This window comes from Ostrea edulis, chromosome 3 (assembly GCF_947568905.1).
Source record: "Ostrea edulis chromosome 3, xbOstEdul1.1, whole genome shotgun sequence".
NCBI lineage: Eukaryota > Metazoa > Mollusca > Bivalvia > Ostreida > Ostreidae > Ostrea > Ostrea edulis.
The window spans coordinates 53,795,476-53,807,362 of NC_079166.1; the positions used below are offsets into that span (position 1 = coordinate 53,795,476).

General features: G+C 34.1%; 1 long non-coding RNA gene across 2 annotated transcripts; it reads left to right on the forward strand.

Moving 5' to 3' along the window:
* The first annotated feature begins 6,039 nt into the window (after nt 1-6,039).
* LOC125675687 (uncharacterized) lies at nt 6,040-11,558 on the forward strand. 2 transcript variants are annotated; one of them, XR_007370609.2, is made up of 3 exons: nt 6,063-6,160; nt 6,806-6,950; nt 7,216-11,558. It is a non-coding gene; the product is annotated as an uncharacterized LOC125675687 (long non-coding RNA). The 2 variants fall into 2 exon arrangements; XR_008800985.1 differs by having other exon boundaries at nt 6,040-6,950.
* Nucleotides 11,559-11,887: the final 329 nt, after the last annotated feature.

Here is an 11,887-nt window from a genome sequence, read left to right on the forward strand (position 1 = left end):
CTTATTGTTTAACATTGGTATTTTTAGCTCACCTGAACCGAAGGTTCAAGTGAGCTATTCTGATCACATTTTGTCCGGCGTCTGTCTGTCTGTCTGTCCGTCTGTCTGTCTGTCCGTCTGTCCGTCTGTCTGTATGTCCGTCTGTCCGTCTGTCTGTAAACTTTTCACATTTTCGACTTCTTCTCCAGAACCACTGGGCCAATTTCAACCTAACTTGGCCAAAAACATCCTTGGGTGAAGGGCTTTCAAGTTTGTTCAAATGAAGGGCCATATTCCTTTCAAAGGGGAGATAATCACAAAAATGCAAAAATAGGGTGGGGTCATTTAAAAATCTTCTTCTCAAGAACCACTGGGCCAGAAGAGCTGAGATTTACATGAAAGCTTCCTGACATATTGCAGATTCAAGTTTGTTCAAATCATGGCCCCCGGTGGTAGGATGGGGCCACAAGGGGGGATCAAAGTTTTACATACAAATATATAGGGAAAAACTTTAAAAATCTTCTTCTCAAGAACCACTAAGCCAGAAAAGCTGAGATTTACATGAAAGCTTCCTGACATAATGCAGATTCAAGGTTGTTCAAAGCATGGGCCCCGGGGGTTGGATGGGGCCACAATAGGGGATCAAAGTTTTACATACAAATATATAGGAAAAATCTTTAAAAATCTTCTTCTCAAGAACCACTGAGTCAGAAAAGCTGATTTTTACATGAAAACTTCCTGACATAGTGCAGATTCAAGTTTGTTCAAATCATGGCCCCCGGGGATAGGATGGGGCCCCAAGGGGGGATCAAAGTTTTGCACACAAATATATAGGGAAAAACTTTAAAAATCTTCTTCTCAAGAACCACTAAGCCAGAAAAGCTGAGATTTACATGAAAGCTTCCTGACATAATGCAGATTCAAGTTTCTTCAAATCATGGGCCCCGGGGGTTGGATGGGGCCACAATAGGGGATCAAAGTTTTACATACAAATATATAGGGAAAAACTTTAAAAATCTTCTTCTCAAGAACCACTAAGCCAGAAAAGCTGAGATTTACATGAAAGCTTCCTGACATAATGCAGATTCAAGTTTCTTCAAATCATGGGCCCCGGGGGTTGGATGGGGCCACAATAGGGGATCAAAGTTTTACATACAAATATATAGGACAAATCTTTAAAAATCTTCTTCTCAAGAACCACTAAGCCAGAAAAGTTGATTTTTACATGAAAACTTTCTGACATAGTGCAGATTCAAGTTTGTTCAAATCATGGCCCCCGGGGATAAGATGGGGCCCCAAGGGGGGATCAAAGTTTTACATACAAATATATAGGGAAAAACTTTAAAAATCTTCTTCTCAAGAACCACTAAGCCAGAAAAGCTGAGATTTACATGAAAACTTTCTGACATAGTGCAGATTCAAGTTTGTTCAAATCATGGCCCCCGGGGATAAGATGGGGCCCCAAGGGGGGATCAAAGTTTTACACACAAATATATAGGGAAAAACTTTAAAAATCTTCTTCTCAAGAACCACTAAACCAGAAAAGCTGAGATTTACATGAAAGCTTCCTGACATAATGCAGATTCAAGTTTCTTCAAATCATGGGCTCCGGGGGTTGGATGGGGCCACAATAGGGGATCAAAGTTTTACATACAAATATATAGGAAACATCTTCTTCTCAAGAACCACTAAGCCAGAAAAGCTGATTTTTACATGAAAACTTTCTGACATAGTGCAGATTCAAGTTTCTTCAAATCATGGGCTCCGGGGGTAGGATGGGACCACAAGGGGGATCAAAGTTTTACATACAAATATATAGTTAAAATCTTTTTCTCAATAACCACTGAGTCAGAAAAGGTGATATTTACAAGAAAACTTTCTGACATAGTGCAGATTCAAGTTTGTTCAAATCATGGTCCCCGGGGGGTAGGATGGGGCCACAAGTGGGGGGGGGGTCAAAGTTTTACATACAAATATAGAAAAAAGCTTTAAAAGAACCATTGGGCCAAAGAAGTTGACATTTACATGAAAGCTTTCTGACATAGTGTAGATTCAAGTTTGCAAAGGGTAGTTTGGGCCATAATAGGGACCAAGGTTTTACATGCAAATATATATGGAAAGTCTTCAGATATGGGCCAAGGTGACTCAGGTGAGCGATGTGGCCCATGGGCCTCTTGTTTACATTCTGTTGATTTTTTGTTCAAGAATGTTGTGTCGTATGTCTGCATTATTCACCTATGCAATGGAATTGATGATAGCAAATTTTGAGAAAAATGAAAGCAGGAGTATTGGTACCAGCAGAATTACCCTTAGAATGCAGAATTTATTAACAAAGGCAATTACATGTAACCAATAAATGGGATTTATTTACAATCTTTTTTATCATAAAAAATTCAATGTATTGATAATAAGAATGCATTTTCCAGTACAATCTTAAAAGACAATGATGCAACCATTACATCTTTCTACTAAAAAAGTAAACATCGAGCTCTAGAACAATCTATGTCACAGATGTCAATTGAGTGCAAGTAGTACACAACAAGAAGTAAACATCGAGCTCTAGAACAATCTAGATCACAGGTGTCAATTGAGTGCAAGTAGTACACAACAGTATATAGAAAACCCCGGCTATTGCTCTTTTCTGCGAAACCATGAATTGACGTTTAACAACTGATGAAAGGCTTTACATAATATAAGATATATTGACACTATATGGCTATTTTCGATCCATGTCAAAGTCAGAACCCTGAGATTGAGAAGTTCCCAATTTTGGTACACCCTTTTTTGCTTTTCATATACATTTTGTATATGCATTTAATTATGATATAGTATCAGCAAAAAGTAATGAAGTCTTTCAAATGGTAAAGACATTTAATTACTATGAAAATTTTGTCTTCAACCTGGTACCAAAACCCTACCACTAGGATAAAATTTATAATTTTGGTAAACGGCTACCTGCTCTTTCTAAAATATATTTAGTTTCAATTCAGCATCAATAGCATAAAAGATTTTATTGAAATGTTTTACACATATACACTTAATGCGAAGTCTGTTCCCGCCCTGGAGTCAGACCTTCTACTACAGAAAACATCAAATCCACCATTGCTTCTCTACATGACTAGGCATTTAGTTTTTCTTACACTTGAACGATGGTAAAGACGATTTTTCACATTGATAAATCTATGGCAATTCTTGCCCTTCCGATAGGGTCCCGGCCGTGCAGAAATCCTAAAATTACACTTTATATCCCCTTGTCCCAAATACACCAAACAGAAAAGAATGGAAGGCTTCAGACAGTGGAATGCTTGCCAAACAGCTCTCACAAAATTACAGGTGAATGGTTAGATGGAATTAACTTATTATAATTAACATTACATGGCTTTGTGACAGACGTCGGTGTGTCAAACAAAGAATGATCGCATCAGCCAGTCACAGCGGAAGTCTGTCAATACTCTGCTGTTATCTTATGGAATGGTTTATCTGGTCGTATAATAATGTTACCATCACACAATACTTTGAAGCAGTAAGTTATGTAAACCAATGTCGAAATAATGTTTCATTGTATACAGGTGTTTATTTATAGTTTGCATATGTTTAATGGCAGAATGCCCTGGTGAAGAATAGTGCTTGCACTACCTGAGTTGTCGCCTTTAAATGAATTATCATCATTATTATTGTTGTTATAATGACGCCCCATGAAATCGGAAAATCCACACCTCCACTGGCGTAGCCATGTTAGGTAGCCATTCAAACTGAACTTAATTCATTCCCACTCTCACACTCTTTAAAGCAATACCTCTGCGAATTTATATTCTCACAATTATTTGTACTGAAATGTTTTGGATGAAATCACCCCAGTTCGGTTAGAAAATGATTGTTTGAATTGGTTTGAGTTTTCAAGTAAATTCACTGCTTTCATCTTATTTTTTACATGTTGCTATTGAAAACGGAGTAGGCTAGGTTATCATAGCATACCAGAATTACTTTTCAAAACTCAAGAGCTTATTTTACGCCTAGAGGAATAATACATTTTTACTTTTTGATTTAATTATTCGTGTCTGTGACAAATAAAGATCGAATAGACACCTCGTATTGGATATTATGAATGCCATAAACTAATGGGATACGATTCAGTTGGCTACATGTACCTAGTATGGTTACGACAACAAACAAAATCATTCAAAGCTAAAAGTTTTGGCTTCGCATGGGGAATTAATGAATGTTTTAATACATGTTTGAACTCAAGTATATCGAGGAAAGGTGTTAAGATTTTTTTATTATTATTATTATGAAAACAATTGAGACGATGATGAGACAATACTATAGAATCAAACATTCTTTTTGAAGATTCATCGATGTGTAAACTCTGGACATTTTACTCACAAACTGAATAAAAGTGCGACACACTTTTATGTCAAGTTTGTGAGTAAAATGTCCAGAGTTTACACATCGATAAATTCTTCCAAAAGAATGTTTGATTCTTATAATTCTAATTCGTTCCCTGTATTATCAATTTCAATAATTTGAATAGTTTCCCCGCACTAAGTTATTTGTTTTCAGGCGCGTATGTATACATTGCGTTTTTGGATTTATTGATGTATAAATTTTCATGTAAATTGGTTTTTGTTCAATCAAAACAAATGTAATAAATAACATTGGAATTATAGCGATATAAGTTCTCAACCGCGCACAGATTTTTCTGCGACCTAAATCGAAGTTTTTATGAATAAGGAGTGGGAACCTAGCTCTCTGATCTGTGACAACTCGAATTTTCCAGGGAGCTACATTTTTGTAGCCAGACATATCCTAGTGTACTGAAAATAAAAAAAGATCGCAGAGTCATCCATTTTTGCTTCCTATTTGGATGTTTTACATGATATAGGCGTTAACGGCAAACTAACAACTCAACTTTATGATAATCTGGATGAATTCAGCTTCTCCATCGTCAACTAGCCATATTTATGTAGGAACACTCCATCATCACCTGCATGTGGGTTTAAATATATCAAATGTTTTAAATGCGATATCATGTTCTGCGTAAAAATTTTAAACCGAGGCAGGCTACTTCCTTCTTACATCATATACTGGGTATGAATTCCTTCATTTCTTAATGTCAAAATGGTGTATTCTAAATATGAACATCTTGACAAACAAATTATCAATATGTTGATTGATTTAACATTGGCATAAGTTTCGTAATTGTCTCTCCAAAATAAAATCAATCTCCTTATCGTATATGTATTTGTTCAACATTGAAAATTTTTCTTTGGATGCAATTTTAAATTAGCATTTGATCACTGTTCAAGTCTACATTGTTAGCGACATATTTTCAAACATTCGATAGATTAGATTATTTTCTAATCAAGCTATTAAAATAAAATATATACGATAATAGAAAAGGACATTCCATGGTAACCCCGGTCCTCATTAATATTTGTTGATGTAGTGTTTTTCTATCGTCACAACATCGTTGATATTGACTTCCTTCCTGGTAATTCAGTTTCAAATCAAAGGATTTTTATGACATGAGCATAATTTATCCACCTCAGTGGAATTGCATATGTTACATGTACTTCATTTCGGTTATGTGTGATATCGATATACTTGAATTTTCATTCCAGTGAATATATAAGGGCTTAAGAGGAGAAGGAAGCCGGGGCAAGTGTCAATCCCACTTTTAAAAGGGATCACAACCGTCCCCCCCCCCACCACCACCACACACACACACACATTTCGAATAATATCAGTTATTCAATTATCATTCAAATTGAACTAAACTGAAGTAAGGTCCGTTTTCTCATCATTATAGTTGATTTTCTTGAAGCTTTTTCCCTCCATCTTATCTCTTATTTCGCAATTACGAATACGATTTTGTTTTGAACTGACCTTTCTATTTATCCAGAATTTCACTAACATACAATAGAGTGCGAGAATGAAATTTATTTTCTGTCTCTGTTTTATGACATTGATTTTCTGTCTCTGTTTTGTCAATTCACGGAATACATTTGGTCATGTAATGTAAGTATAATACCAAATAAGTACTAGGTTACAGGTCTGTCATTGAATCGCCATTCTTACTGTGGCTATGTCTGCAACTTTGAAGTTGAGAAAAAGTGCCACAACATCTTCTCAAAGACAAAAACGGAGATTTCCAACCACAGACGTATAATTACTGGTACAGGTGAGTTGATGATGAAATTGTAAATTATGGTGAATACAAGTTTTATGACCAATAGATAGGTGCATAGGCCTACATATACTGACGAGTACGCGAGTGTTAGGAGAACTTGTGTATCACATTAAATATACACGTATACTTATGCATCCCATTAACACAGTGAGATTAAAATGCGTATTTCATCCAGGCAAATCTTTCATTTCATTTTCATTGCAAGGAATTATACCGATAAAAAGATAATGTGGGGTATTTACCTTTGTTCGTTTTGGCCACTCATTTCGCTCACAAGTCGTTTCGGCCCCTAGTTGTTTCGACCCTTTTATCTTTTAAATTGTCTTAATCATTTAAGGAACTTGAGAATCATAACAGCATTCCTTATGACATTGTTATTCAACAATTATACATGATTTCAGAAATTAAAGTAACATTTCATGTGATAAAAAAGACCCCCTCCCCCAATTAAATATTTGATATGTCATATGCTTTTAAATTCATGTTATTTAAAACACGTACATTTCTTTTATAATTCTATACAGTGCATTGCAGTAATATTATATTTTAACACTTTATAAATCCTGTAGGATAAAAAGAAATCCACACAGTATGTAGCAATTCAATACATTTTTACAGAAGACATTTTTTTTGCAGGTGGTGGTCCTTCTCCGAAGTCATTGAGTGCTGTAGCGGAAGCTGTTACTAGTGTAATTGGGGCAAATAACACTTGCCTGATGGGTATAGAGGGAGGCATTGATACGTCCCTGCTAAACCTAGATATACTTGGTGATGAATCTGTGTAAGTAACTTAATGAGTAACATCATTTACTAGTTAAAATTGTATCATAATAGGTGTCAAATTCTTTGATTGATTGGAATCTACCATGACAGAATTAACGTTTGTAATTTGATTTGTGTAAATAAATTAATGATATATCATATAAACATCAAAATAGAAAAAGAACAACAATTATTAAACTAATCATCCAAGTCATCATTTAATCATTCTCAAATGGATTAATACAAGATTCATAAAGAATAATGTATTCCTCTTCCCATCATAGGGGAATCCATGTAATTGAAGGACCTCCAGATACAGATCCCCACATTCTTGGATCAACTCCCCTAGAAGTAACATCTGTCCTGGAGTCTTCATTGCCATTGGTAACCTCAGGCAATAGCAGCAGGGACATTAACCTGAAAAGAAAAATGGAAGAACTAACTTGCAGGAAGCTGGAACTAGAAGTCCAGTATTTGGAAATGAAAATAAGAAAGCTTAAAAAAAGAGGAATGAACCATCCTTAGATTAAGAGACTGATCAATATTTTTGCTGTTGTTTGTCAGCATCTTCAGGTAGTTCAGATTCAAGTATTCAAATTCATGGCCACTGTGGTTAGGGTGAGACCAGAGTAGGGGAAACATTTTATATGTGACTATCAGAATATGATATATTTTAAAAACTATTTTCTCAATAGAATCAAAGTTGCAAGCATTGTCGAATGTTCATATTAGTTCATTTTGTGAACCCTGAGTGTAGGATAGGGCCACAATAAGGGATCAGAGTTGTACATGGGATTATATATTTAAGTTTAATTTTAAGTCTTTAAAAATCTTCTTATCATGCACTGCTAGCTATGATTATAGTCATGATGATAAGCAAGCATCCTCTGCTATTGTATATTCAGTTTATTCAAATCATGGCTCTAGAGGGTACAGTGGGGCCACAACAATGGATCAGATTTTTACATGTCAATATATTGGAAACATTTTTTTAGAAATCTTTTAAGGAACTGCAGGGCCATGGTTATCATATCAATGTAGTATAGGAAGAGGAGAACAATTATAAGAACAACTTAACAAATAACAACCCAAAAACAAACTGTAACTTTTTTCTTACTGTGTGTTACGAATTTTCAATAAATGTAAATCTTATATGACTTTTTAAGGAAATTTTGCATATTCATATAAACTGTTAATTTTTTCAGTTTCCATAAACCTTGATAGTTTGTGACATTGTTTATCAAAGAATTATTTCATTCTCATTACTATATATAAGTCAGATTGAATCCCTAAAATTGATTGTTTTTCATTGCAATGAGTTGTCATTACGTGAATGACTATATATATGTGACTTAATTGTCCAAAATTTATTGTTTTACATTAATTATGAGTATCATATTACAGATATAACTATATCGACAAATTTCTGTTACAACATATTTTTAAAATAATTTACAAGACATGCAATTAGTACTTGTATATGGTAACTGTCAAAACTCTGCTCGCTCTTATGAAATTTGTAAATGTGAAGTGTGTGTATGTGTGATACCAGAATTTTTGCTTTCTGAAGAAAACATGAATGAAAAGTATTTTCTTTTAAAATTTAGTTGCACACTGTATACCAGTAAAATATATGAAATATAATATCTGCCTTTGACTGTTATTCATGAAAATTATTTATCAATTTATTTGACTCAACTTGTATAATTCTTAAACTAAATAAATTGATGATCATGATAAAACACATGTCTGTAGTAGTTTTGTTTTCATTCTGGCCAAAATTGAAATATGTTTGTTTGCCCATTTCTGATTGGAGGATTATAGACAATAGTTAAGAGGGTAGGAAATGTTTTACATGTACTTTTTTCTTTCTTTTTTACAATTTTGATACAATAATCAATTGGTATTAGTATAAAGTAATGTTGAATGTCTGATTTAAAGAAAAAGAAATTTAATGTATACTAAAATGATTTAAAAGGAAAACAGGGGTTGAAAATTATCATCAGTAGGTCAGATATAAGGGCAAACAAACAATTTTTGAATTAAAACCACATTTAATAATGCATGAATTCAGTTTTTAAAATATGTGAAATATAATTTTTAATCTCTATCTTAAATGTCCCAGCCTCCATAATGCTTACTAATCAAAAGTGATTTTCTGCAAATAGTTGTCTGTACCTTAGTCCTTCTGTTTGACCATTCTGATGATTACCAGTAGCATGCCCATCATCTTGTTGGTTGTTAACATTTTCATCATCATTCCCACTATCATCAGCTGGGCAAGGTATCTGTCTAGATTTGCATATGTTGTGCAAAACGCAGCAAGCAATGATGACTTGGCACACCTTTTCTGGAGAAAGGCGGATTTCTCCATGCAGAACATGGAATCTTCTCTTAAGTTGGCCTATCCCTCTCTCTACAACACTTCTTGTTTTCTTGTGAGCCCTATGATTGAATCAAATCTATATAATATATTAGGAAAACTATAATAATAACAACAACAAAAAAATAATAATAATAATGGTATGTAAAATTTATGAAAATCTGAAAATTTGAAAATCTGAAGAAAAACCATTGTCAGGGTGTCAAGCCACTTTTGGTTTAAATAATATAGGATTATAGGATTTTTTTTTGCAGTTTATTGGGAAAATATTGGGATTTTACTGCAGATTTAACCACAAGTTTGTTATATTGAGCTGACAGAAGGACTGACATTGATCAGCATATAGACAGTTTCAAAATGTTAGAAGTGGATAAATTGAACATTTAAAATAAAATAGAAAGGTTTGAAATTGCTTATTTGAAACTAATATAATGAAATGGAGAAAATATGATCTAGATGACATGGTATAATTTAGTTCATATTTGCCCAGTCCATTGATTTTAATAGCAAGCCATGCTTATAGTGACAATCTTCAAATGGATTGCTGATTCAGTAAATGTTAAAATAATAAGAATATGCTAAAATGTAAATTAAAGAAGTTTCGAGAGAAGTATTTCAGTTTCTTAAAAAGCCATTCTCTTAAATTAGTGTTGTTTTGTCAAAAATACATGTAACAAAAATACATATCTGAATGTATCACAGGTATGATTGTATCAATAAGCATATGGCTTAAATTTTGCTGCCAATTGGCTACACCTACATAGGGCTTTATAGGGGGACTTAGAGGGAAAATATAGGAACCTTCAAGTTTATAGGGAAATATAGGAATAAATAGGGACTTTGTACTGTGCTGGGAATGACAAAAAATTTAATAAAAGCATTATGTTTCATTTGAATTATTGTAGTAAAAAAAAATTCCCACCCACCCCAATAATCAATGCTCATCTATTTTCTTTAAAAAAAATCCCCACATTTCTTTACACTAAATGTTTTTATTGAAATAATTTTTAAGTTTGAATTTTTTGATTTAAAAAAATAATGGACATAAATATCTATTCTGGTAAATATTACCCGAGTTTGCGACACAGGTGCAGGTGACATGGCTATATAAATGTACCACTCTTTTATTTACAAAATAATATTAGTAATGTACCCTTTACATGTCAGTTAAATATAACAATCAAAGTAGATTTACATTGTAAAAAAAATCCTGTAAACATAATGTTATTTAATGATTGCTGATAGATAAGAATACAATTTTAAATGTCAGTTTGGATCCGCCACTATACTGAGTGTAGAGGGCGCTTTTGAGCAAAGAGAAAGTAGGACTTTCAGTACAGCCATGAACGCGGATCGAAAAACAATGATTCTCACCTGTTATAATTTGTCTGACAACCTTGATTGGGATGCAAAAATGGAGTCAAGAGCCATCTCTTCGAAGGATACCCACTATCTCCTAGCAAGTGTGTATGGACAAGTAACCTTCCTTGGTCAAACAGTACTTTGAGACCGCTTTCGTTCAGAATCCTAGCGTCATGCGTGGAACCCGGCCATTTTGCTAGGACATCAAGGATTTTGTAGAATGGATCAAAGACCACCTGTGTGTTGATGCTATGGTAATGGTGTCTATTTACATACTCATTTTCATATTCACTCGGGGCAATTATTTGAATGTGAGTGCCGCCAATGGTCCCAACAACTCCCGGAAACCCAGCGATAGAGGAAAATTCCTCTTGGTTTTTATGAATGTCAGGAGTATTCTGTGGGAATTTAATGAATTGTGAAACAATTCTTTGGGAGGACAGACTTTGGAGGGTTGCAGTTATAGCCCTAGACACGGTGGACTGGGAAACACCCATGTCGTCTCCGTTACACAGCTGCATCTTTCCAGTGGCAAGAAATCGTAGAGTCAGCAAGATTTTCTGAACTGGCGATACTGCACGATTTCTCTGTGAACTACTGATAATTTCATGTGCAATCAAACTTTCAATGAAATAAATACCGACTGAATCCAGTCTGAACCTTTCCACAAGTTGTGCATCACTGTACTGAGCTAAATAGTCCTTTCTTTCTCGAAAACATCGCCTGTGTGCTCTATTGGCGGCCATTATGATTCTTGACTTAAGTTTTTCTTAACAATTTAAGACTGCTAAAGACTACACTTAAAGTTAAGAACTGTTTAAGAATTTTCTTACACTTAAGTTGTTTTATGAATAAAACTAAGTAGAAAAACTCAAAATCTTAGAATTACTTAAGTTTTTTATTGGTTTAAGAATTTTCTTATACTTAAGTACATTCTAAGACTGTTTATGAATCCCGGCCCAGAATTTATTTTATATCATGACCTTTGACCTTGTGACTATATCAAACATATGATCTTGACTTTCTTAGTGCATTGCTTACAGTGCTATTTAAACATGTTCATAATTTTATTTCCATTAATTTACACAACTGTTGTTATTTAGATCTCAGTTGAGTCCAAGATAGGAAGAGGCTTTGGAGAGAACACAGAATTACTACAGACAAAAGACTTGAGAAGTTATAAGGGGAATTGCAGAACTCATAGCTCCACT